This window comes from Python bivittatus, unplaced genomic scaffold (genome assembly GCF_059951505.1).
Source record: "Python bivittatus isolate LINGU-HERP-01145 unplaced genomic scaffold, Pbiv_v1 ctg000210_np1212, whole genome shotgun sequence".
Taxonomy (NCBI): Eukaryota; Metazoa; Chordata; class Lepidosauria; order Squamata; family Pythonidae; genus Python; species Python bivittatus.
Window position 1 is genome coordinate 662,280 of NW_028277053.1, and position 22,461 is coordinate 684,740.

General features: G+C 44.0%; 1 protein-coding gene across 1 annotated transcript in view; it reads left to right on the forward strand.

The window, feature by feature from the left end:
• Window positions 1-860: 860 nt before the first annotated feature.
• The window catches only part of MCTP2 (multiple C2 and transmembrane domain containing 2), a 132,211-nt gene continuing 110,610 nt past the window's right edge, over window positions 861-22,461 (forward strand). The window contains exon 1 of the mRNA XM_088139178.1: window positions 861-991. The gene's annotated coding sequence lies outside the window, so the exon portion shown is untranslated. The remainder of the gene's footprint in view (window positions 992-22,461) is intronic.

Consider the following 22,461-nt stretch of genomic DNA (forward strand, 5'->3'; position numbering starts at 1 on the left):
CGTTTATCCATCGTCCATCAAACAACTGTGAACCTGACCTTGGGTAGGCAGAGAAGCCAAGCAGGTTGGGGTGGAGTTAGTCGGTGGATGGGAGACCACAAGGAGATCGCAGGGTGGTGAGCTAGGCTGAGAACCTGAAGAAACCTGCTGGAAGGCAGCAATGCTTTTTCAGCCCCATATTGTTGGCAAGAAAGCTGCCTGGAGGCCACGCATTGAGCCTGAATCAAAAAAAGCTCAGCTTTCATGAGATGATGTTCTGTAAGATGTGTCTCCCGTGGAGCTGGGCTTTGCTTTGATCTCACTCTTCCACTCATACACCCTGCCTGCACCCAGTGCACAGCAAGGAGAACGCAGGTGCCACATTCCTATCTTGCCTGCCCCACGGGCTGACGGGGTGGTCTTAAATAATTCCCCCCCCCCCATGTCACCCTCGTCTTCCCTTCCAGCGATCTCTGGAGCATTGGACTACCCTGCAAGGTTCTTGTAAGGGCTGCCAAAAAGAAGGTGGCTTCTTTGAGGGGCTCGGTTGGGCGGCCTGGAAGTTCGCATCCAAGGCGAGCGTTGGCACCGTTTTTTCCTGATTTGCGGGGGGGGGGGGCGCGACTCTCTCCTGCTTCCTCTCTCAATCGTTTCATTTCTTCGCGGACGGTGGTGGCAATTCTCCGCTCAAGGCTCTCGTCAATCCTCGAGCCGTGCTAACCGCGGAAGAGGGCGGGCCGTGGGATTTCCTCCCGCCGGTCGAGGGCGAGCACAGCCGGACGGGGGAGCGGCCGGGGCGCCCCTCGGGAGACCGCCCCGAGGCTGCTGCGGCTCCTCCCCTCCCCTCCCCTCCCCTCCCCCTCTCGCCGCTCCGCCCCGTCGGAGGTGGCGGAGAGCCGCGGGAGGAGGAAGACGCGGCGGGAGAGGAGGAGCGCGTGGGCGAAGCTGGGGAGCTAGTCGAGCCGAGCCGAGCCGAGCCGAGCCGAGCCGCGCGGGTGCTGGGGCTCCGCAGGTAAGGCTGGCGAGGCGCGCGGGAGTCCCGGCATGCGGAGGCAGGAGAGGAGAAGGCTTCAGGGATCCCCCCGCAGGAGGGGAGAAGGGCGCTAAATGCCAGAAGCCCCCTCTGCCCGGAAGAGTCCCTGCCCGGGTTCTCACGACCCGTTCTCCCCAGCCGAGCTGCAGACCCGGCGATCGCTAAGTTTGGCTCCCCGGGAGGTGGTGAAACCGCTGCTCTGTTGGCGGCGCCTGAGGCTGACTTTGCAGCTCGGACGTGTGTTGGGCGAAGCCAGATCGTGGGTCGGTGGAGCGGGTTACAGGGAGGGGGCGAAGGCAGGGGTGCAGGGCTCGGCGAGCGGGGTGGGAAAAGTGAGGGGGGGTCGAGGTTGGACGGTGGGCCCCACGAGGCAGCAGGTCTATGGGGTCGGGCCTGCAAGGTCCGGCCCTCAAGAGTTGCGGGGGTTGAGAAGCCCCTCACTCCCGGTTTTGAGTAGGCTGGGCTTTACTTGGAAGGAGGCCTTCTTGCAGACGTTGAGCCGTAGATCTTAAAGGGAAGTTTCTAAAGGATGCCCCCCCCCCCCGCAAAAAAGGACGACCCCAAAAGGGTCATGGGAAGAAAACACAACCCACGAGGTCATCTAGCCTTTCCTAACCGGGTGCTCCCCAGGCGTGTGGGACTCCCGTGCCGGCCATCCCCAGCCAGGAGGGTATGGGAGGCTGCCAGCTTGGAGAAGGGCACTGCGGTTAAGTTTCAGTTCTGAGCAACCGGCTGGCAGCGTGGATGCCCTGAGAACAGCCTGGCAGGGGAAGGAGGCTCCCACTGGATTCCGTGGGTCTGAGCAGGTTTCTAAAAGTGCTCCGCCGCCTCTTCCTTCCCGCTGGGTGGGCAGGTGTCTGTCTCCCCTGTCCAGTGCAGCAGAGCTCTGTGCAAATAACTGGCTTTTGTCTGCCGACAGATTTCTGCCAAACCAGTCAAACCTCCGTAGCCTGAAAGCACAAAGGGTCCTGCCAGGCTCTTCTGGGTAGTTGGGAGTTTGGGTCCTTGTAGCTGAGGTGGAGGGGGCACAGGGGGTCTGACTTTGCAGAAGAGGAAGGAATGCTTAAGGAGATCCACAGGGTAATATAAAGTCTCCTTGAGTTGGCTCCGGGTGACTTCATGCACACATCCATAGGGTTTGCTTAGCAGCTGGGCAGAAGTGCTTAGCCCTGGTCTTCTTGTGCAATATCCCCTTCCCAGTCTAGCCTGGGATTTCTTAGTGGTCTCCCCTCCAAGCACTAAGCAAGTATGATCCTGCTTAGTTTCTGAATCTAAGTTTTTTCAAAGCTAAAGCTGGCTAGGTGTTCCTGTCCAGCTGGGCAAATTCACTAAAGGTATGCCCAGATTTTACACAGACTGCAGATCCCCGTTGCCTTCCAAACACACCAAGAATAGAGAATATCAGATTTTTCCTATAACTGGACCCCTGGCTTGATGGGGAGGGTGGTCCCCAACTTCTGACCCTCCCCCCCCGTGGATTGTTCAATCCCCTCCCTGCTAAAGTCAGCGCATCAAACTGCAGCATGCAGGTTTGAAATGCCCCGGAGCTAGCTAGCCACCCATCTTTTTCCTGAACACCTATCTGGCAACGTTGATGGATTTATGGGGCACCTTTGGAGAAAACCCACAGCTAATTTGTGGGCTCGAGAGCTCTAATTCAGACTGTGGAGCCGTCTGTATGTTACTCTGCTGGCTGCAGTAGAAGTGGAGTTAAGAAAGGTGAGAACAGAAAATGTACGATTTGCAGAAATTATAACCTGCAGTGACACAAAGTTAGGGTGTTGTCTCCTTCTGTTCCCGCAAGTGTTTTGAAAAGCCCACCTGCCTGGACCTGGGTAAAATTTGGCCAGCCCCCAACCCATGCTGTTGTTATCTGGATGTTTGTACAAGATGCCCAACGGCTCTAAATTGTGGCAAACTGGGGTACAGTTTCGTAGACTTAACACCTGCTGTGGAAGGGCCCTGACTCATAAGGCAATGGGGATGAAAAGCGTCATGTGGTTCAGTAATTGGTGATAACTGAAGAGGTCTCATCTGAAGGATGAAAGTGACACATTTGACCACATCGTTGCAGTTACATTGGATTTCTAAGTCATTTTCAAGCCTGGGGCCGGAGGTGTGAATGAAACATTTATTCCTTTGGTGGAAATTGACCTGGCCTTGTATGTCTGTTGCAATGATGTGTTCTGATCATGGCTGGAACCTGGAGAAAGCTATTTGATAGATTCTTCTGTGGGGCCGTATGCTTGTTGGGGATGGGGTGGGAGACTCCCACCTTGCTGGCATTCCAGAAAGCCTTAAAGACCTAGCTGTTCTCCCAGGCCTTGGGGTGGGACCAATGGGGCTCCTTGGATGTGTTCATTATTTTTGTTTTTTGTTTGTTTATTCTACTCAGATCCCACCTTGTTTTGGGTTTGAATTGGTTTTTATGTTACAATTTGTGAAGTACCCAGAGCTGGAGCTGGGTGGTGTCCAAACTGAAATAAATAAAACTAGCTAACTCACTTGTCCAGTAGCTAACTAACTAACTTGTCAACTAGCTTTGCGCCCTACCTCAGATTTTCCCATTTGAACAGAACTGACACGCCAGTTGGGTCTCTGGAAGTCACCAGGATTGCTGGTGAGGCGGCTGCAGCTTTCACTGTTCCAAGGACAAGCTTCAGGTGCACCATCTATGAATTTGTATGTTCCTATTTCCTCTTCATCTACACGCTGGTGTAACACGGCCAAGGAACTATTGCTCGAGCAGCCCATTGCTTGTGACTCTCTGTGACCCAACGGACATCATTTCCCCAAATTTGTCTACCAGGAATTTCTTCTCTGAGTCCTTTGAAGCTCCTGCTTGTGTCATCAGTGATGGTAGCAAGCCACCTAGTCTTCTGCTGGCCTGTTTTTTGATTGGCTCTGATTTTCCCAGCATCAAGGTTTCCTTCATATTATTAGTCCAACATATTTAAGCTTTAGCTCAGTTATCCGTGCTTTCAGCAGCAGTCTAGATTTATTTAATCTCCTGTTGATGATTTCTTCTTCTAGGGATCCAAGATATTTTGCAATTTTCTCCAGCACCATGGTTCAAAGCATTGATTTTTCTTCATCCAGCCTTTTGGATGATGGTCCAGCATTCACAGTTATACATTACGGCTGGGAAGACAGTGGCCCTGACAATGCAGTATGATGTTTCTGCACTTTCAGGATTAATGGACTGACAATAAATATTTGGCTGTAAGCAAGAGGTGAGAGTGGGAGAGTCAAGGCTGCAGATAGAAAGAGAGTGACCCCTCAAAAAAAAAAAAAAAAAAAGAAGAAAATCCTTCTCGTGGGTTAGAAACATCCTGCTTGTAGGTTAGACACATTTAGGTTAGAAGCATTTCTGAACATGTTAAAAAGGCTTTGTCAGGAATGTTTTCTGAGCCCTAAATCTCCTGGGGGCTTCTAAATGTGTTGGACGTCCTTCATGTCCAAGGACTATGCTAGTGGGTGCAATGGAACTTCTTGTCCTCTCCTGGAAGGCACTGCAACAGGGGAGGCTGTTGTAAATTTGGAGGATTCTGTGAGTCATAGTTCAGTATTTTTGAAGAATAAAGGTTAAAAGAGGCTTGTTTAAAAAAATGAGAGAATTTGGGACTCAGTTTGAAGTGTTGGGGGTCAAGAATCTGAGCAATGCCGCCCCGTTGTCCCTGATGACCACAGACAGGTTGGTTTCAGCCAACACATTTCCTTGTGATATTAAGCCTTTGCACGATAGGAAGAACCATACCTGATATATTTCTGCCTGCTGCTGTTGATCCTGGAGGTTTGTTAGGAAAGCTGATGCCTCTCCCAAACAGCCAGGGCTTCTGCAGGAAGATTGCTGATGCGATAAAAAAACATTTCTTGAGGAACGGAGCCGCATGAAGGCCCTGAAATCACAAGAGTTCTCAGTGCTGTGCAGTTCCGCAACTCCACCTACCAAGTGGCCATGATGGTGCCACATGCTTCACCTGGCTACTGAATTAACATCTTTTCTGAGTTTGCATAACACACTCAATCATAAACTAATCAACTGCACTAAGCTATAAAAGATTTCACCATGGTTAAGATTAACTCAAGCTTACAACATTGTAAGCAAATGCAGGTGTGGCAACTTTCACCCACATGGGTAAATGCACAAGTGCAAAGACAAGCCAAGGAAAAGATGGCCAAGAACTTCGCCTCTGAATTCTTCAGTAATTTCCACCTTGGTGCAAACATTTTTCTCTCTCCTTTTCCTCCTCTCCCCATCCTGTAGCATCTTTGGTTGACCAGACCCTGTAAGTGGATGCGAGGCAGCTGATGTTTAGGAGAGCTGAAGTTCCTGGAAGTCAGCCTGTTTGAGTAATGAGTTTTTCTTATCAAGTGACGCCTTTAGGGTGAATTGTTTTGTAAGGAAACTCGCTTTCTCAAGAACTGGCTCTGGTGGAGGGTTGCGCCATCCATATCCTCTAGACTCTTGCTCTGCTGGGGAGGAGAGTTGCATTGCTGCCAAAGGTCTGATTCGGAAATTCAGCTAAGCCACCGTTGGGCTGGTTGTATGAATCTGCCTTCATCGATTGGATGCTGTAAACAGAGTCTGGATCTCTGAATGAAGCAGTTTTTAGTAGAAATGTGGGTTAGGAAAAAAAAGGGGAAAGTGAGAAGACGGTGTTGTAGGTCTGAAAAAGAGAAACCCTGATTTGTGGATGGCCAGAAGAACTAAAAACAATTTTGTAGCTCTGGAAGTAGCTTTCTATGAGTGTTCCCTCTTGCCTTCCTGCTTTATGTATATGACATCCACTGCAGAAAATCAGCAGATCGTACTGAGGCATTGAGATATCCCAGTGTTGTCCAAACTTGGCCACTTTAAGATGAGTGGACTTCAACTCCCAGCATTCCCCAGCCAGCCATGCTGGTTGGGGAATGCTGGGAGTTGAAGTCCACTCATCTTAAAGTGGCCAAGTTTGGACAACACTGAGATATCCAAATCAGGTTGGGAGAATATGCTTGCTTTCCTCTCTCCCTGCTCCCAAAAGTGGTTTATTGGAAAGATCTGAGTCACTGTTACATCCTGGTCATTTGGGCAAGTTAACAGTACCTATCCAGATCAGCTTTTCCCCAACCAGGCACCTGCCATGAATTTATTTATTACACATATTTTTCTTCTGTCCAAGTCTCTTGGTGGCTTGCATAACAACAACAATACAGCAAAGCCACCAATCATCAAGAGAATCCATGGCAGCAGTTAAAAGCCAAATATAAATTAAACATTATTTATCGGGGGGGTTAGAAGGGGTGGGGTGGGGACAAAATGTTCCATCACAGAGAACATCTGCCTCCAGTTTTACATCCCCTTAACCTCACATGGGGTGAGAACCCAAAGCAACTCCTTTTGAGAAGGATAGGTAGATCTACTTAGAGGAGAAGGTCCTAAGGTAGCTGGAGCCAAGTCATGTGAGGTTTTTAGGTAATTCCCAGCACTTTGATTTGCATATGGAAACCAAGTGTCAAGAGAATAGCTGTTTTTGCTATAGTGATTTCCAGGTAGTCTTCAAAGGTAGTTCTCAGTAGAGTGAATTGCAATAATCTAACCTAAAGATGATCAAGGCATCACCACAAGGGCTTCCTGCTCCAAAAAGGACCACAATGGGTGCATCAGCCAAAGCTGGTGTGATGAACTCTCATTATCTGTGTTCACCATGGCCGTGGGTGTTGTAATTCAATTTGTATGGAGGGTAACTGATACAAAAAAACCCTGAGTTTTCTGGTTACATCTATATGTTAGTGTTTGCTTGAGCACCTCACTCTTAAAATGATGCATGTCAGAAACATCAGTGGTGGGAGCTCATAATCAGTGGTGGGAGCTCATTAGGACAAAGAAGTCCACGGGATGGTACAAAATGGGGTTGAAGACCAGATCCTACGACCACATCTTAACGTCAGATTAAAGATTAAAAATGTCAGAATATTGTGCAGAAGAAAAGAATATAAAATTGACATGTTTGATCAGGGATAAGATAATAAACATTCTTATGAAACACTGAAAACCTTTATGGATTTTTTGCTGAAGTTGGGTAGAACTGTTAATGATTTCCTGGAGTTGCTGATGGAAAAGGGTGGCGATATGGGAAGAAGTGGTCTATGTTATGTCACATCAAAGGGGGAGGAGAGATACTGAGTTTGCTTGTAATGCTGGAAAGAAGATCGTAAGTCACTTCTTTAAATATCCTTTTCTGTTTTTTCTCTTTTTCTGTCTCTTTTTTTTCCTGCACTTTCTATCCCTTCTTTTTCTATGTTTCCTTTCTCTTCTACTTTCATTCTGTATTATCTTTGTTCCTGTTAAAAATTTCAATAAAAAGGGATGGTACAAAAGGGGGGAATACTGTGCTTGGAATAGAATATGTGAAAAACGTCTTGGCACTGGAGCTGATCACAAACTGGATATGAGTCAGGAAAGGGAAGCAGCTGCTAAAAACTCAAATGCAATTTTAAGTTGCATCACTAGAAGATTCATTTTCAAATCCCCAGCAATAAGGTGTCCACCCTCTTCTGCCCTGGTCAGACCCCTTCTACCAATGTATCCAGTTCTGGGCAGAACATTTAAAAGTGAAATGCTAAGATGGGCAACCAGGAAGCAGACATGTCTATGTAGTGCTTTGAAAGCAAAAAGATGCTTTGGGCTGTGTTTGTGTGTGCATATAAGAACATCTCTGCCATTCCTTAGACCAGGGTTCCTCAGCCGTGGCAACTTTAAGACAGGTGGACTTCATCTTCCAGAATTCCCAAATTCTGGGAGATGAAGTCCACCTGTCTTAAAGTTGCCAAGGTTGAGGACCCTGCCTTCAACTAAATGGAAACAACACACTGCCCTACTGGAAAGCATACAGGGACTGAGGGAAGTGGAAGTGTTTAGCTTTGAGAAAGGAAGGACAGAATGCTTCCATAAAGGAGAAGGTCAAGAGCATCAGACATAATAATGATCTTGAGTTACACAAATGCAGATTTTGACTGAATGGTAGGAAAAGCCTCTTCAAGAGGGGAGCTGTCTCACATGAATGAGCTGGGGTCTTGTTTCTGAAAGAGCTGGGGTCTTCTCCATCTCTAAATGGGTTAAATCCTCATCTTTGGGGGAGCTTTAATTTGGATTCTTGCATTGAGAGGACTCAATGGGCTCTTCCAGCTTGGTGATTCTTGACCAGAGAGAGAATGCTAAAATATGAATTCCTTGACTTGGTTCAGAGGTGATGGCAAACCCTGTGCATCATTGCTTGAATGAATGAACCTTGGTCCTCACATGCTCCTTCCTGCCCTCCATCTCCTAACCTGCCTCTATAGTTTGCCTTGTTCAGGTGAAATGTTGAACTATATTTGCTATAAGACAGGAAGAGAAGAGGTAAATATGAAGAGGCGTGTTAATTTAATACCAAACCATGTTTTGAGAAAACATCTGAATCTAGTTATTGTTACCTGAGGATTAGATTTTTTTTTTTGCACAGGTTGGATAACGGAGAGCCATTGTGCTACAGTGGTACAGATGTTAGAGTAAGACCTGGGAGAAATTGAATACATTTAATAAAGAAATTGAGAAATAATTGAACTGTACCTCACCCATGGAAACTCAATGGATGACTTTGGGACACACTTTCTCAGCCCAGCCAACCTCACGAGTTGCTGTGGTGGGAGATGGGATGGGAGAAAGATGGGAGCTTCCAACGTAAGCCATCTTGGGTTTTTGAAGGAAAGATGAGATAGAAATCTCTCAAAGGAAATCTCCTGATGCTATAAGGCTCAGTTTCTTCCTTCAACTGTATGCTGGGTTGTTATATAATTCTTTTCATTTTATGGGCAGTTCAGTTTATAAACAGTTCCATTGAGTTCCATGATATGGTGAACTGTTGTGAAAGCCATTCACGTCTTCAAAGGCACACTAACTGCAACCCTGATCAGGCAGGGCTGCTTGCAAACAGGTTTCTGACTCCCAAATATTGTCTGCTCTAGCAGGATAGGATCGTCTCAATTGGAAGAGGAAAACATGTTTGATCTTGCCACTCTGCAGTTTTTATGGTATGGGAGTTGAGCACACAGAGGCCTCCTAAAGCTTCTTCCAACTAATTTGAGTATGCAAAACCTGGGCTGGGTTCACATGGTTCTTTGAGCCATGTTTTTTTTGAATATGGTTTTGGGTGAATGGGTTCTGTGAATCCAGCTCTTAACAGCTGGTAAACTCTAAGTGAAGGCTTTGTATGTGCAAATGCAATAAAATTTGGCAAACTGGGATGAAATCGTAGGTTTTAGCATGATCAGTAGAAGAGGCCTCTTTTTATTGCCTAAGATGGTGAGTGGGATTTTATGACTAGTGTGAACCCAACCATGATTTAATGTAATGGTTTAAACCATCCTCTCTCTCCCACAATGGTGTGGAAAATGTTCTTTTGCTGAATGTTCAGTTTTCCAGTAGGCTATATCCGAATGTCCTGTGATGGACATGAAGAAGAACCATAGTAGTTGTCTTCTGGATTCCTAACTAATATTTGATATTTGATCCCTCATTCAGGGATGCTCATATTTCACTCTTGATCCTCAGTGGATCCTATTGTTTTCTGCAGTCCTGTTGACAGTCCATCACCACCCAAGAGTAGGAGGGAGGCTTATCCTCCATTAGCCTCCAAGCTGGAATTAGCATGTTTAGTGGATGCAAAGGAGAACAGAGATCCAGTGCCCTAAATTATTTTGTTGAAGTAGAAATTCCAACAAATGTAGCTGCTGAGAATCTATGATAGAGTTGTATCACTTTCCCTCCTCTCATTATTAAAATGGCTGTGCGTAGGAAATCTTTCCAGGGAATGTTATCTGTTTGCACCTGTTTCCTGTTTCCAAATATCTTTTATTTGACATCAGTCTGGTGCTTTTTGGGCACTTGTTGAACCCTTGACTGTGATCTCCTGTATGGAGGATAGTCAAGTCCAAGTCAGGTTTAAAGATAAAAGATGCCAGAAAGAGTAGGTTCCTCAGTTTTACCCATCCGTAATTTGTAGCTTCTGAATAGTTAATCACCAAACTATGGGCCAAAGATTATGCTGTGAAGATTGACACTTCTAAATGAGCATTTCTACCAAGAGATTAGCACATTCAAATGTTTATAGCCTTCTTCTGCTGATTTAAACCTATCCTCGGATATCTCAAGTTGAGAAGTTCTGGATGACTCAGTTTCCTTCTCTGAAGAAAAAGCTTCCTTCCAGGTGAATCTCTTGCAACTTTGGTATGAAGTCCATTACAGGCACGGAAAACCTGGATCTGATTTTTATTTGGAAGATACACTCTGGGCTGATCATAACTTGATTGGACACCCTCTTTGCCAATATCCTGTTCTAAGCTGAGGTCAAGATCAGAAATATAAAACAAAATGAAATATAATGTAGCAAATGGAATTAGCATTCTGATTTGCAGCATGACATTTTAAGATTCTTAATCTCTTCCCTTTTTTATGTTCTCACCGCCACCACCCTATACACACCCACCCACCCACCTATACCTTTTCCAAGTTTTTGGCTCTTCAGATGAGAAAAAAACAAAGATGACCAACCTCAGCCCATTCAGTAAGATTGAGATCACAGAATTGGGTAGACTAAAAGGTGTTTGCTAGTTTGGGGCTCAATGTGTTGCCTGAACCCAGCCACTGGGTTTGTGGCTGGTTCAGGGTGTTGTGGGAATCCAGGTGACTGGATTTGATAAGTAAGCCATGATGCAGTGAAGCGTGGGTTAGGAGGAAGTGCAAGTGTAGTCTGAAAGAGAAATTTTGCCCTTTCGGTTTGGTTTCACCCTCTAAAATCCTACCCCCCGATCTGACAGAGGCAGTGGCACTCTGCCTACATTCATTCTCTTCCCCTTTATCCCCATTCCATTCTCCTTTTCCTAAAATAAGAACATCAGCAGAAAACAGAACTAAATGACTGGAAGTTCCCAAAAGAGTCCTGGGTCAGGAGGCTCTGCTCGCAGTCACTCATGCCCTGGTCACCTTCAGAATGGACTACAGGTACTCCTCACTTACGGACCGCATTTGGGACTGGCAACTCCATCACTAAGCAACGTGGTTGTAAAGTGAAAAATCACGTGACCATGCCCAACGTATGGCAGTTTGTCATTTCCGGCTGTGGTTGTTGAGTGAATCACTGTGGGTTGTTAAGCCTAATGTCGTGTGACTGATTTGCAAGTTCCTGCTGGCTTCCCCACTGACTTTGCTTGTTGGAAGTTGGCTATGAAGGTTGCAAATGGTGATTATGTGACCGTGAGGGGACTGTAGCTGTCATAAATGTGCACTGGTTGCCAAGCACCTGACCCCGGGGACACTGAGATGGCCACAACTTTGAGGACCGGTCATTAGTCTCCATATTCAGCAGTCTCATAACTTCAAACGGTTGCTGAGCGAATAGTTGGTAAGTGAGGACTGCCCTGTCTCTAGTTTGTAATGTGCTCTACAGGTGGCTTGAAGGGTATTTGGAAGCTTTAGCTGGTACAAAATGTGGCAGCGTGGGCATTTATGTATGCCCCTAGGATAGAAATTGGGAGCTCCTGTTCAGTCTTGTCCAAAAGTTGCCGATCACTGTATGGTGATGAATCAGTGAAAACATATTACTGGTTACCTGAGGGACCGACTTCTCCCAATTGTTTCTACCCGTCCAATTTTGTCCAGCAGGTCGGGCATGTTATGGGCCCCGTCAGCCAAAGAATGTCGGCTGGAGGGGACTAGGAGACAGGCCTTCTCCCCCATAGCCCCTGCCCTCTAGAACATTCTCCCTCCAGAGAATAGGATGACCCCAACCCTGTGGCCTTTCATAAGGCCTTTGAAGACCTGGTTATGTGCCCAGGCCTGGGGCCCCGAGTGCGTTAAGGACCCCGTTTCCTGGCTGTATTGACATCTACAGCAATAATTTTACTCGGCGACCATATATATTTATTTTGTATTGACTGTAACTGTTTTTAATTGTTTTATGTTTTTACGACGGTTCGCCACCCAGAGTTACTTGCTGAGACGGGCAGCCATAGAAATCCAATAAATAAATAAATAAATAAATAAATAAATAAACAAACAAACAAACAAAAAATGTTGAGACGTATAAAAACCAACCCAGCAAACAATGCAGGAGCAAGATGAAAATACTAATGGGCCATAATAATAGCAATAAAAAGAACATAGAAATTAAAAGGGGGGGGCGAGAACCCAGTGAAAGTCTGGAAAACAATAAAGGGGCTGTTAAAATTTAAAATGGGCCTTTACATCCCTTCCCTGCTGGCCTTTAGGAAGTTATTGAAAACCGAATTGTTCCAGAGAGATGCTTTAATTGTTATTGCTTGAACTGTCTTCCTTGCAAGCCACCGAGAGTCGACTGGCTGCAGCGGGGTATAAATCCTCCAGACAAACAAATCAATGAATTAAATGTGCGTTTTTTTAAAACTTGTTGCCAAAAGCATTGATAGCAGCCAGGCCCCCCTGGGAAGATCATTCCAGAAAGGGTGTTCCACCACTGGCAACATCTGCTCTTTTGCAGCCCATTCTCCTAACTCTGTCATTCCTCTCTTCCCTGTAAGCTTCCTTCTGCATCGCTAAGGGTCCTCATTCCCTCTTTCTTTTCCAAGATAATTAGAGCACAGGGTTCCTTTTACTGTGGTGCATCTCCAGGGGTGGTTTTTAATAAACACTCTGCAGCTGCGGGCTTCCAACAGGGACTTGGAACCAGCCTTGGTTAGCGAAGTCAGATAGATAAAACACGTATGCGGAGTTAACTGCGGAGGTAAATCAGAGAGGAGAATTTTTGCACGAGGAGGGGAGTTGGGCGGTCTTCATAAATGTAGAACCGTGGTGACTTCTTAAAAGTTCAATTAATTTCCCAGGGAAAGTGGCTTTGCTCTTTTCTGCAGGGTGCGTAAGGCCCGTCGTTAACAGCTGCAGTGGGTGACATTAAAGACCTGAAGCAGGGGAGGGGTATGTCACAGCCAAGAATAACAGCAGGGCTGTCCCTTGAGTCAAAAGAAAAGACCAGAAGTCTTAACCTTGTACAGTAGCTCTCTGCAATGACAAAGACTTGGTCAACATCATCGGATGGAAAGGCCATGAAATAGGTGCCGCTCCCAAAAGGGCCCTGCTCCATCCCTGAGAAATTCTCATATCCTTGGAACTCAACTCTTCTTCTGCCTCAAAGAACTAGGAAGGACTGTCTCGGGGTTACTTAGATCCGGTGAGATCTTATACTTCCGTACATCCATGGGAGGATCTAATAATTAGTAATTAATGGGAGTGTCAACTTATCCACACTTCCATTAACATTTGGGAGTATGCATTGTAGCAAGCTCAGTAAGATGTTTCGTCACTCATTTTTCTATCTGTCATTCCATCTTGCTTCCTTAAGGTGTTTTCATCCCAACCAGGTATGGCAAGGACCATACTTTTTAGGATTTGCCGATATCTGAAATCATTCTTTTCCTCTTCCCTCCGCATCACCATTTCCTTGTGTGCCATGTCTTCTGGCTCACAGGCCTCATGGCAGGGTTTATCTTAACGCTGGTATTTGTAAGCCACTCAGGGATCCTTTCAGGTACACTTTTGCACTGTAGTAAACATATCTCAAATAGCAACCGTATAGTCGAAAGAGCAAGGGGTGAGTGGGAATGTTTGCCTTTTTTGCAGACGCTTCATTTTCTTGTTCCTGAACTGTTTTGTGAAGGCTTGGCTTACAAATAAGAAGCAGAGATTACTAACAGTACAGCAGAACAAAACAGCTGCTATAGGTAAAGTACAACCAGTCCCAAACTTCAGTTTTTCATTAGGAGTTGGCAGGGTTGTTTCTTCTCTTTCCATAAGAAAGAAACTTTCAATTTGGCAGTGCCTTTGGAAGGAATTTATTGTGATGGCCGTGCCCCAAACTTTCTTAGGGTAATGGTTAACGTATTGGATTGGACTGGGGAGATCCTAGTTCAGGTCTTCTCTGGTGACCGGTCACTCCCAGTCCAACCCACCTCCCCAAACCCACCTCCTAAGTGAGATGATGGTTGTACTATTAGATTTTCTGAAGAAAAAGTGAGATATAAATTGAACAACTAAACAATAAAAATAAATGAAGTTCTTGCTAACATACTAAGTATGTTACAGTCCAGGAACACCGTCCAGTTTTATGTTTTGCTTTGCTTTTACTTAAATGCTAACCGCTTTATTAATGAACTCTCTGCTCAAATCAGAATGTGATTTGAAAACCAGGCAGAACTCTTTTAAGTTTTCATGTTCTATCTTATTCCTTCTTCCCCAGCCTTGGTCATGTGCAGTTAAGGAATCAATGATCAGTCCTGGGGTCAAATGCAGCATTTTCCTTTCTTGTAGGTGGCTTGGAGAGGAGAAGAAGAGGAAGTGGTTTAGGCAATCTCCTTACACACAGAAAATATAAGGAAGCAATGAAAAACCACCTGCCGGGTTTTATGGCTCGAAGTATAATTGGATATATTTGGGAACTGTCGAAGGAAAATGTTCAGGATGTGTGGAAATAGGCAGCCTTATTTCCTTATGGCGGCCAATTAATAGAGGGGCAAGGTGCAGTTTCAAAGTTGATAACCTCAGTGGGGAAGGAACACAGAATCTCATGTTAAAAAAATAAGGGGAAATGCATGTTTTCCATGCAAAAGCATCGTTCTTGAATGGTGTTTGGGGTGAACGGGATTGTGAAGGAGGCAGGCAAGAGCGAAAGTTAAGCCATGTTGGGGTGATCTTGACAGCTGAAGAAAGAAGAAAAAGCTGGAGATCTAACTGGGTGTTCAGTTTAGCTCTAGGTGAAACTTGTTTCCTCTTAAAAACGCGGCCAGAAGAATGAATCGTTGACTCTCTGAATGTTCACAGAGAAAACTCAAAGCTTGGCATTAGAGGTGTGGATCTAAAACTGAGAAATAAATGATAGTCTGAGGCTGTGAAATTCCTTTGTTGTAGTCTTATGTTATCAAGGCCAGAGGTCAGCCGTGTGAAGTTTGAGTTTAGAGAACGGATGGGTCTTTTCTGTTTTGCTTCTTAATACAGAAGCAGTCGAATCACCATCTGTTACTCCAAAGCTGCCCTTGACTTAAACTTTTTTTTTTTAAGTGCAGAGCAAGAAAGAATGCCCCGGTGAAATATTTCAACCCTTCTCCAGCTATGATAATGACAAAAGTCTGTGAAAGTCGACTCCAGCTGGTTCTCAAACTGCATCGCCAATGTGGTGATCCTCTTGGTCCTAAAGAAGACTGTAAAGTTTTGGCTCCTCACATCCCCATCTAGTTTATTTATTTTATTTTATTTAAAAGATGTATATGGACATCCGTCCTAAACAACTCTGGGCGGCTCTCAGGAACAGTAAAACCAGTAACTATAAAACCACCATAAAACAGTAAAACGATCAAACCATAAAACCATAAAACAGTAAAATGATAAAAAAAAAAAATCAAAAGTTCCACCAGCTATAGGTTCCACCAGGATTTCCTCCCCGGGGGATAAATGGAGGGCCCAGTCATTACCCAGCGGTTTCCTTTTTAGCTTGAGGTGATGAATTTCCTCTTTAGTGCTAATCTGGAGCTTTCATGGACTGAGATGACTCAAATTCATTGTACGTAAAGCTGTTTTGTAAATATTTGGATTGCTTGCAGTATTGCTCAATTGAAAATTAGTAAGAGGGACTTACTAGCACTGACAAAGAACTTCTCTCGTTCTTTGGCCAAAGGAGAATTCCAGTCAAGAGCTCTTGAATGGAAAAAGAGATATTTGGAGCAAGTCCTAGCCTGCAACTTTCCTTTCCTTTCCCTTAATAAGCAAAAGTAAATTCAAGACCAATCTTTAAGGGGAAAACATGAAGAAGTGTTGTTTTACCAGCATGATTCATTGTGTCCCTTTTTGTCCCATTTCTGAATTTTGGGGAACAACTTTTATTCTTATTTACGAGTTGCCACTCAATTTCTGGTACAACATGGAAAGAATAGGGAACTTTCCTCCCTATTCCTAATCCTAGTGCATGAAAAAACATGCTGTAAGTTTGGTAAATTGTTACCTTCCTGTGTTATTTGAACCCACCACTTTTGGCTAGTTTATGATTCAGTGCACTGCAGATCCTGATCATGGATTAATCCACCACCCGGGTTAAGGTTGCTCTCTGCAGACAGCTGTTGTGTCCTGGTTTTTAGGAAGAGGACCATGACAGAACGCTGGAGTAAAAGAGAAGTCTTGGCTGCTGGTATCATAACTGGCATTTAATAATACCAACATTTATTAATTGTAATAATTTATCCATGGGGCGAGCTGTGTCTATCGTGTGGCTCATTGCTTCCCGCAAATTAAAAAAATTCTATTTACTCTTTAAACTTACATAAAACCTCTTTCATCCAGGATAGAAGGAAGCTGTCCCGGTGTGGTGAAACTTGCCCTTTAGAAGGTTCTTAAGATCTAAAAGGCCGATAATAAGTAATTTCTTAAAGTAGTTAAGAGAGGAAGTTGGCAAACCCAGGGTCCATTTGAAGGTGCCAAACCACAGCTTAGGCAAGATGGTTTCCCCCGACTCCCAGAGCTCTCAAACCCTCTGAAGATTGCTATTTTGTGGTCTCTTCGCGGGTGAGCCTCTGTAGGGAGCAAACTTGTGGGTGATCCTAGATCTCTCGATCTAGAGAGGGGTTCTGAGTAGCCGATCCCTTCACCGGCTCCTCTTTTCTGTGGGAGCCGTCCACAATCTGCCATTGCTTCCCTGGAATTGTGTGTGGCTCACTGCTAATTCTCAGACACCACCCGGAAGGCAAAACTTATTTAACTAATCTCCTAACAATCCAAGATCCAGTAAGTAATCCTTCATGGAATATGGAAGAAAGTTAAGAAGCCAGAAGTAAAGAATTCTAGTAATTGCTATGTTTCAAAAGCAATCTCTATAGAAATAAGATCCCCCACCCAACTTTTGGGCCTCTGTCCCATCCTGTGTAGCAAACTGGCCTCCTTTTTTGCACAAGAAAGCCAGATTCCATCTGTCCTGTGTTTTTTGTGAAGCTTAGATTTGCTTCTATGTTGTTTTTCCTTGACTGTGTGAGAACTAACCCGAACCCCTAGGTTGCTGACATCCCTCATTTACACTCCCTAAAAACTTTTCACTGTCACCTCAGAACAGATTGCTAGGAGTTGAACCCGGGAAGGAGAAATTAACACGGAAAGAGAAATGAGTGCAGACTTCCAGCTATTTCAGAAGGCCCCTAAATGAGATCAACTGAGTTGAGGTATAGAATTGATGGACGCCAGGGTTGTGTACAGTATTATATTCTGCCTCTCTAAATTTTCTGAAGTCCTTGGGGAGCTGGCAGTATAGAAATGCTGTAAATAAATGCATACACAAATAAATAATTCAAAGGAAGCAGCAGGGCTATGAAAAAGAAGTCACTGGGGGAAAATTTGAAGGAGCGTCGAAACTTCTGAATGTGAAGAGTCGTTTGCCTTTGGAAATAGTTGCCCAAAGCAAATGGTGGGGTAAACCTTATTCATTAATCTATTTATTAAAACAAGATTTATTTATTAAATCTTCACTGGAGAACAATCTGTTTGGAGATCTATTAGTTTCAGAGTGCCTGTATCAAGCAGAGGACTAGATTAGGTCGTCTGCAACCTCCTAAGATGGGCCCACATGGGTCCCAAAGCCGTGGGCGAGTGGCAATATTCCATGAACAGCACGGTGATTTGCAAAACAAGGCTCAGCTTGCTGGGTGAACCTAACGGTGGCTTGTTCAACAAGCCATAATTAAGAAGCTTAATCATGGCTTGTTGAACAAGCCACCGTTAGGTTCACTCAGCAAGCTGAGCCATGTTTTGCAAATCACTGCGCTGTTCATGGAAAACTGCAAATCAGAAGTCATGGGAATACGTTATCTTGTAGCCCTGTGAATATGATGCACAGCCTCCAAGCCTAACTTCAGGGAAAGATGGGTCACTTTTGGGGACCAAAAATTTGGAATTTCGAAAGCACTCAGTAGCCACACCCACAAAATGGCTCTGATGCTCTCATGGTTCATACAACGTCCCTCTGAAATGTTATTTACCATCTGAACGTGAGCTGGGTGAGCCCAAAGGCATTTGTGTGAATAAACATGTTGCTAGAATTAGCTAGTTAGTTAGTTAATTCAAAGATTCTAAAATTCACATGGGACAGGAAGCTTTATAGGTATCAGGGAAGGTGCAGGGGACATGTCTCGTCCATCCTTGCTTTAGTAAGTTGGAGGAAGGAACTGAAACCTGACAGATGGTGACAAATTAGCAACATATACAAGGAACCTGCAATATTCCTATCATCGTGAATGGACACCTTTATCAAAAATGGGCTGGAGGCTGATATGGAGCTGCAAGCGAGGATTTATGAGGCTGGGTGTGCTTGGCAGAAAAAATGACAGCCTGTGGCCAGTTGTCTTGTCCTGATCTAGAGGGCAGGTCTACAGCGGATTTTCTAGAAAGTCGGGCTTCTGCAAGGCCAAAAGATCATGGAATTGTGCCAGTGCAGAAGACTGAGGTGTTCTATGCTGTGAGAGTCTGTGCAGGAAGATGCCAGTCCTTGGAAAGCCTGGAGAAGGTCCACTGTTCAGTACCATGGCCAGAAGGCCAGGTGTTCTTCGTTGTGCATAGAGCAGGATCTGTGATCGTTGGCCTTTGCAAGGAACATGTTCGGTCATGAAACGGGCACTAGCTGTATGATTGGCAAGACCAGAATGCAAAGCATGCTTTGAACACTCACAACAAGCCCACGCCAAAGACTGCACCTACTTCTGCGTGCTGTTGCTTTGTCCCACTTGTTTTCCCCAAAGGCTGAACCTGGTTGGCGATATTTATTTATTTATTTATTTATTTATTTATTTATTTATTTATTTATTATTAAAGGTATAGGCCGCTCATCTCTCCCAGAGGGCAGCTTACAGTGAAAAACCAAGACTATGAAAACAATAAAAATATAAATACCCCCTGATTAAAACACAAATAAATCTATAAAAGCATCTGGGATGATCTTATTAAACCTGTGTTTTCCAACCTTGGTAACTTCCATATGTTGGACTTCAACTCTTAGTAGACCAGCAATGGCCACGCTGGTAGGGAATGCTGGCAGTTGATCTCCACACTTCTAAAAGTGAGTAAGGTTGAGAAACCTTGTATTAAATGAAATCACATTTGGGGAGCCCAGGATAATTGACAGGGGCAGGATCTGGCAATGACATGAAGCAGATTCAAGTTTGCTTCTCTTTGATCATCCGATTTACTGATGGAGCATCTCTTTCTTATTCCATGTAATTGCTTTTAGGGGGGAGCTAGTCTCTTGGCTGGCTTTGTAAATCCGTCCCTCTGTGCAGAGTGCTGGTGAAGGGGAAGTGGAAATTTACCATTCCCCCCACTATATTTTAGCCACGGTGAGCAAACCAAATTTTAAAAGGTGCATGGAATCATTTAGCAGATGGCCTGCCCTGCATTGCTAGCATTTAGCATGGTTTTGAAGACAGCAACCCCCATGCTTTGATCTCTTGATTTCATCTAAATAGACCTGTAACCAAATTTGTTCATGTCCTTCTTGTCATCCTTCCTTTGCAGGGCTTCTGTTTCTTGATCCTTGATCTTAACCACAGAAGAATCAAAGAGAACTGAACATGGTAGTGTGGGTTGAGGTTTAAGGACCCATATCAAATCTTATTACCTAGAGAGAGGTAATAAATCTTCCAGCTTGATCTGCAGATCTATTCAGGCCAAAAAGAGAGTTTTTCCACAGATATTTCTTGCTCTTTTTGAGATGGGGAATGTGGCAATGGAAGAGAAAAATTTGGGTCCTTGCTAAATGAGATCTTCACTCTTTGCCCTATTTTGCTTTTTTGGTGAACAGAAGACAACCTCTTCATTCTCCCAAATCTTATAATGCTCTCCAAATTGAGTGATTGATTGATTGATTGATTTGATTTGATTTGTCCCCCCCATTTCCCCCCAATGGGGGACTCTGGGTGGCTCACCACTCATTAAAAACAATAAATAAATATCCAATTAAAAACCTATAATAATACACACTTACCAAAAATAAAGGAAAATAAAGGAAAATTCTCGAACTTGTTTTTTTTTAAAATATAGGTCTTATTGTTCTTTACCCTAATTGTGGCATTATATATTTTCCAACTGTTTTTCTGTTGTTTACCTTAGTGTGAACTGCCCTAAGAAGGAACAGGTATAATTACAAATATTAAAATGTGTTTATCCCCGTATTAACTTGATAATATTGTTATTGAAGTTATCAGATTTGGTGTCCCTCTAATTTAATAGCAGTAATCTAATCTAATCTAATCACACAGGTTATCTGGCTATCTTCTGCTAACATAGGGAACTGGCCTGGCTTGTTTAATTTGCAAATGAGATCGTGTAGCTAAGTTTTACAACGTACATCTTCAAAACCTGAACCTTGGTATGTGTAACCTTGCTTGAGGATGCTGAACAGAGATCGCTGTCTATTTCAAGAGGATGCAACACGATCCTTTTGTAGTGAATTGTGCTAGGGCAGATGAGTGCGATTAAAAGGATCACATTTCTTATAAATGGAACAGAAATAGTATCCTTTAAAAAAGTTTTTGGGGACTGGGAACAAAGGTTGACATTTTTCCACCTTAATATGTTAGTCTTCTCACTACTGCTATTTGTTCTCAATCATATCTTTGTTGTATAGTTGTAATAATCTGGTTTGTTTAGTCTGATACAATTTAATCCTTTTTGTATTGGGCCTTTGAGTCAGACTTGGCTCCTGATGACTAGATGGCTGTATTTTTGGAAGTGGTTTCCCCTTGCCTTCTTCTTCCTAGGGTCGAGAGAGAGGGACTGGCCCAAGGTCACCCAGCTGTCTTCATGTCTAAGGTGGGACTAGAACTCACAGTCTCCTGCTTTCTAGCCTGACGCCGTAACTACTAGACCAAACAGGCTGTTTTATTCCATCTGGAGTCCTCTAACTGAAAGAAGGTCTATAATAATTATGTACCTTTAAATAACACTTCACAATGCAATCAGAAGGTTTACTTTGGGCACAGAACTTGAGGAAGCCACCATTCCAACATACCTGATACTTGGCCGACACTGGATTGCACTATTCCCAAACAAGGTAGTCATTGTTGGTTGGAAATTCTTGCAGTTGTATTTCAATGCGTTGGTGGTCACCAGGAAGGGGAACGCTTCTATACATTGTAGGGCTGCAGCCTTATGATATAAATAGTTGCATTGAACCCACATTTTTTTCTTCTCCAATGTGGTTGCCTCCAACTCAGGTTGATGGGAGTTGTAGTGAAACATTTATGGAAGGCTATCAAGTTACAAAAAGCTGGTCTATTCTTGATTGTAATGGCTTGAGGAAGGTTTTTTTCCCTCCCTCCTTATTTTCATTGAAGGTAACGGTCCTGCATAATTCTACCACTAAGATCTGGTTAGTTTGTAAGACTGGCTTGAATTAAGTCTCCATGCATTTCTTCATCAGTTTATATTTGTTTATTTATTCATTTTGTTTTTGCATGCCTCAATCAAGAGACCCTTGGCAGTGGCAATCAAAACAATAAAAAGTTCCCGTCACCATTAAAATGAGCTAAGAATAAAGAATAAGCCAAAAATTAAACCACAGATCACATAAAAAAATCAACCAACCCCAAAGCAATGAAAATAGAGGGTGACTCCTGTATGTTTAGTTTATTAATTTACAGCCACAATCCAAAAATAAAGATTTCTATACATTATATGAGAAGAAGTAGGTAGGTAGGTAGGTAGACAGACAGACAGACAGACAGATAGATGATAGATATTCAGTGTCCTTAACCAGCATAAGAATCAAATACGCACAGATACATACAAACTCATTTCTATTTCTATTCTGTTTTTACATAGATGCCTGTACAGCAAGGATCCTCGTAAACCAGTGTTTCTCAACCTTGGCAACTTGAAGTTGTGTGGAATTCAACTCCCAGAATTCCTCAGCCAGCATGAAGTTCACACACCCTAAAGTTGTTCAGGTTGAGAAACACAGTCTTAAACCATTCGGTTTTTAATGATGTCATGCTGCCTAACAAGACATTGATCTGTTTTCAAGGGGCAGGGTGTTCCCTAAGATTGGAGTCACCATAGAGAAATATTCGAGGGCTTCCCTGCCCCTAATGTCATGGAAGTGGGGGGCTAGTAATAGATTCTGGGTTCTTGAATTATGATAAGAACGATAAGGTGAAACTTTGCTTAGAACAAAGAAACACATTTCTTCCCCATACTACCTATACAGATTTTTCTTTTCCACTTTGTTGACATATTATCAGTTTCCTTTCGTTGATAGGAGAAGGTCCTTCATATATATATATAAACTATATATATATAGTTTATGGAGACATCTTCACATTTTTTCCCCAGGATGTGGTGAAACTTGCCACCTTCCCAACTTACAGCCAGTGGT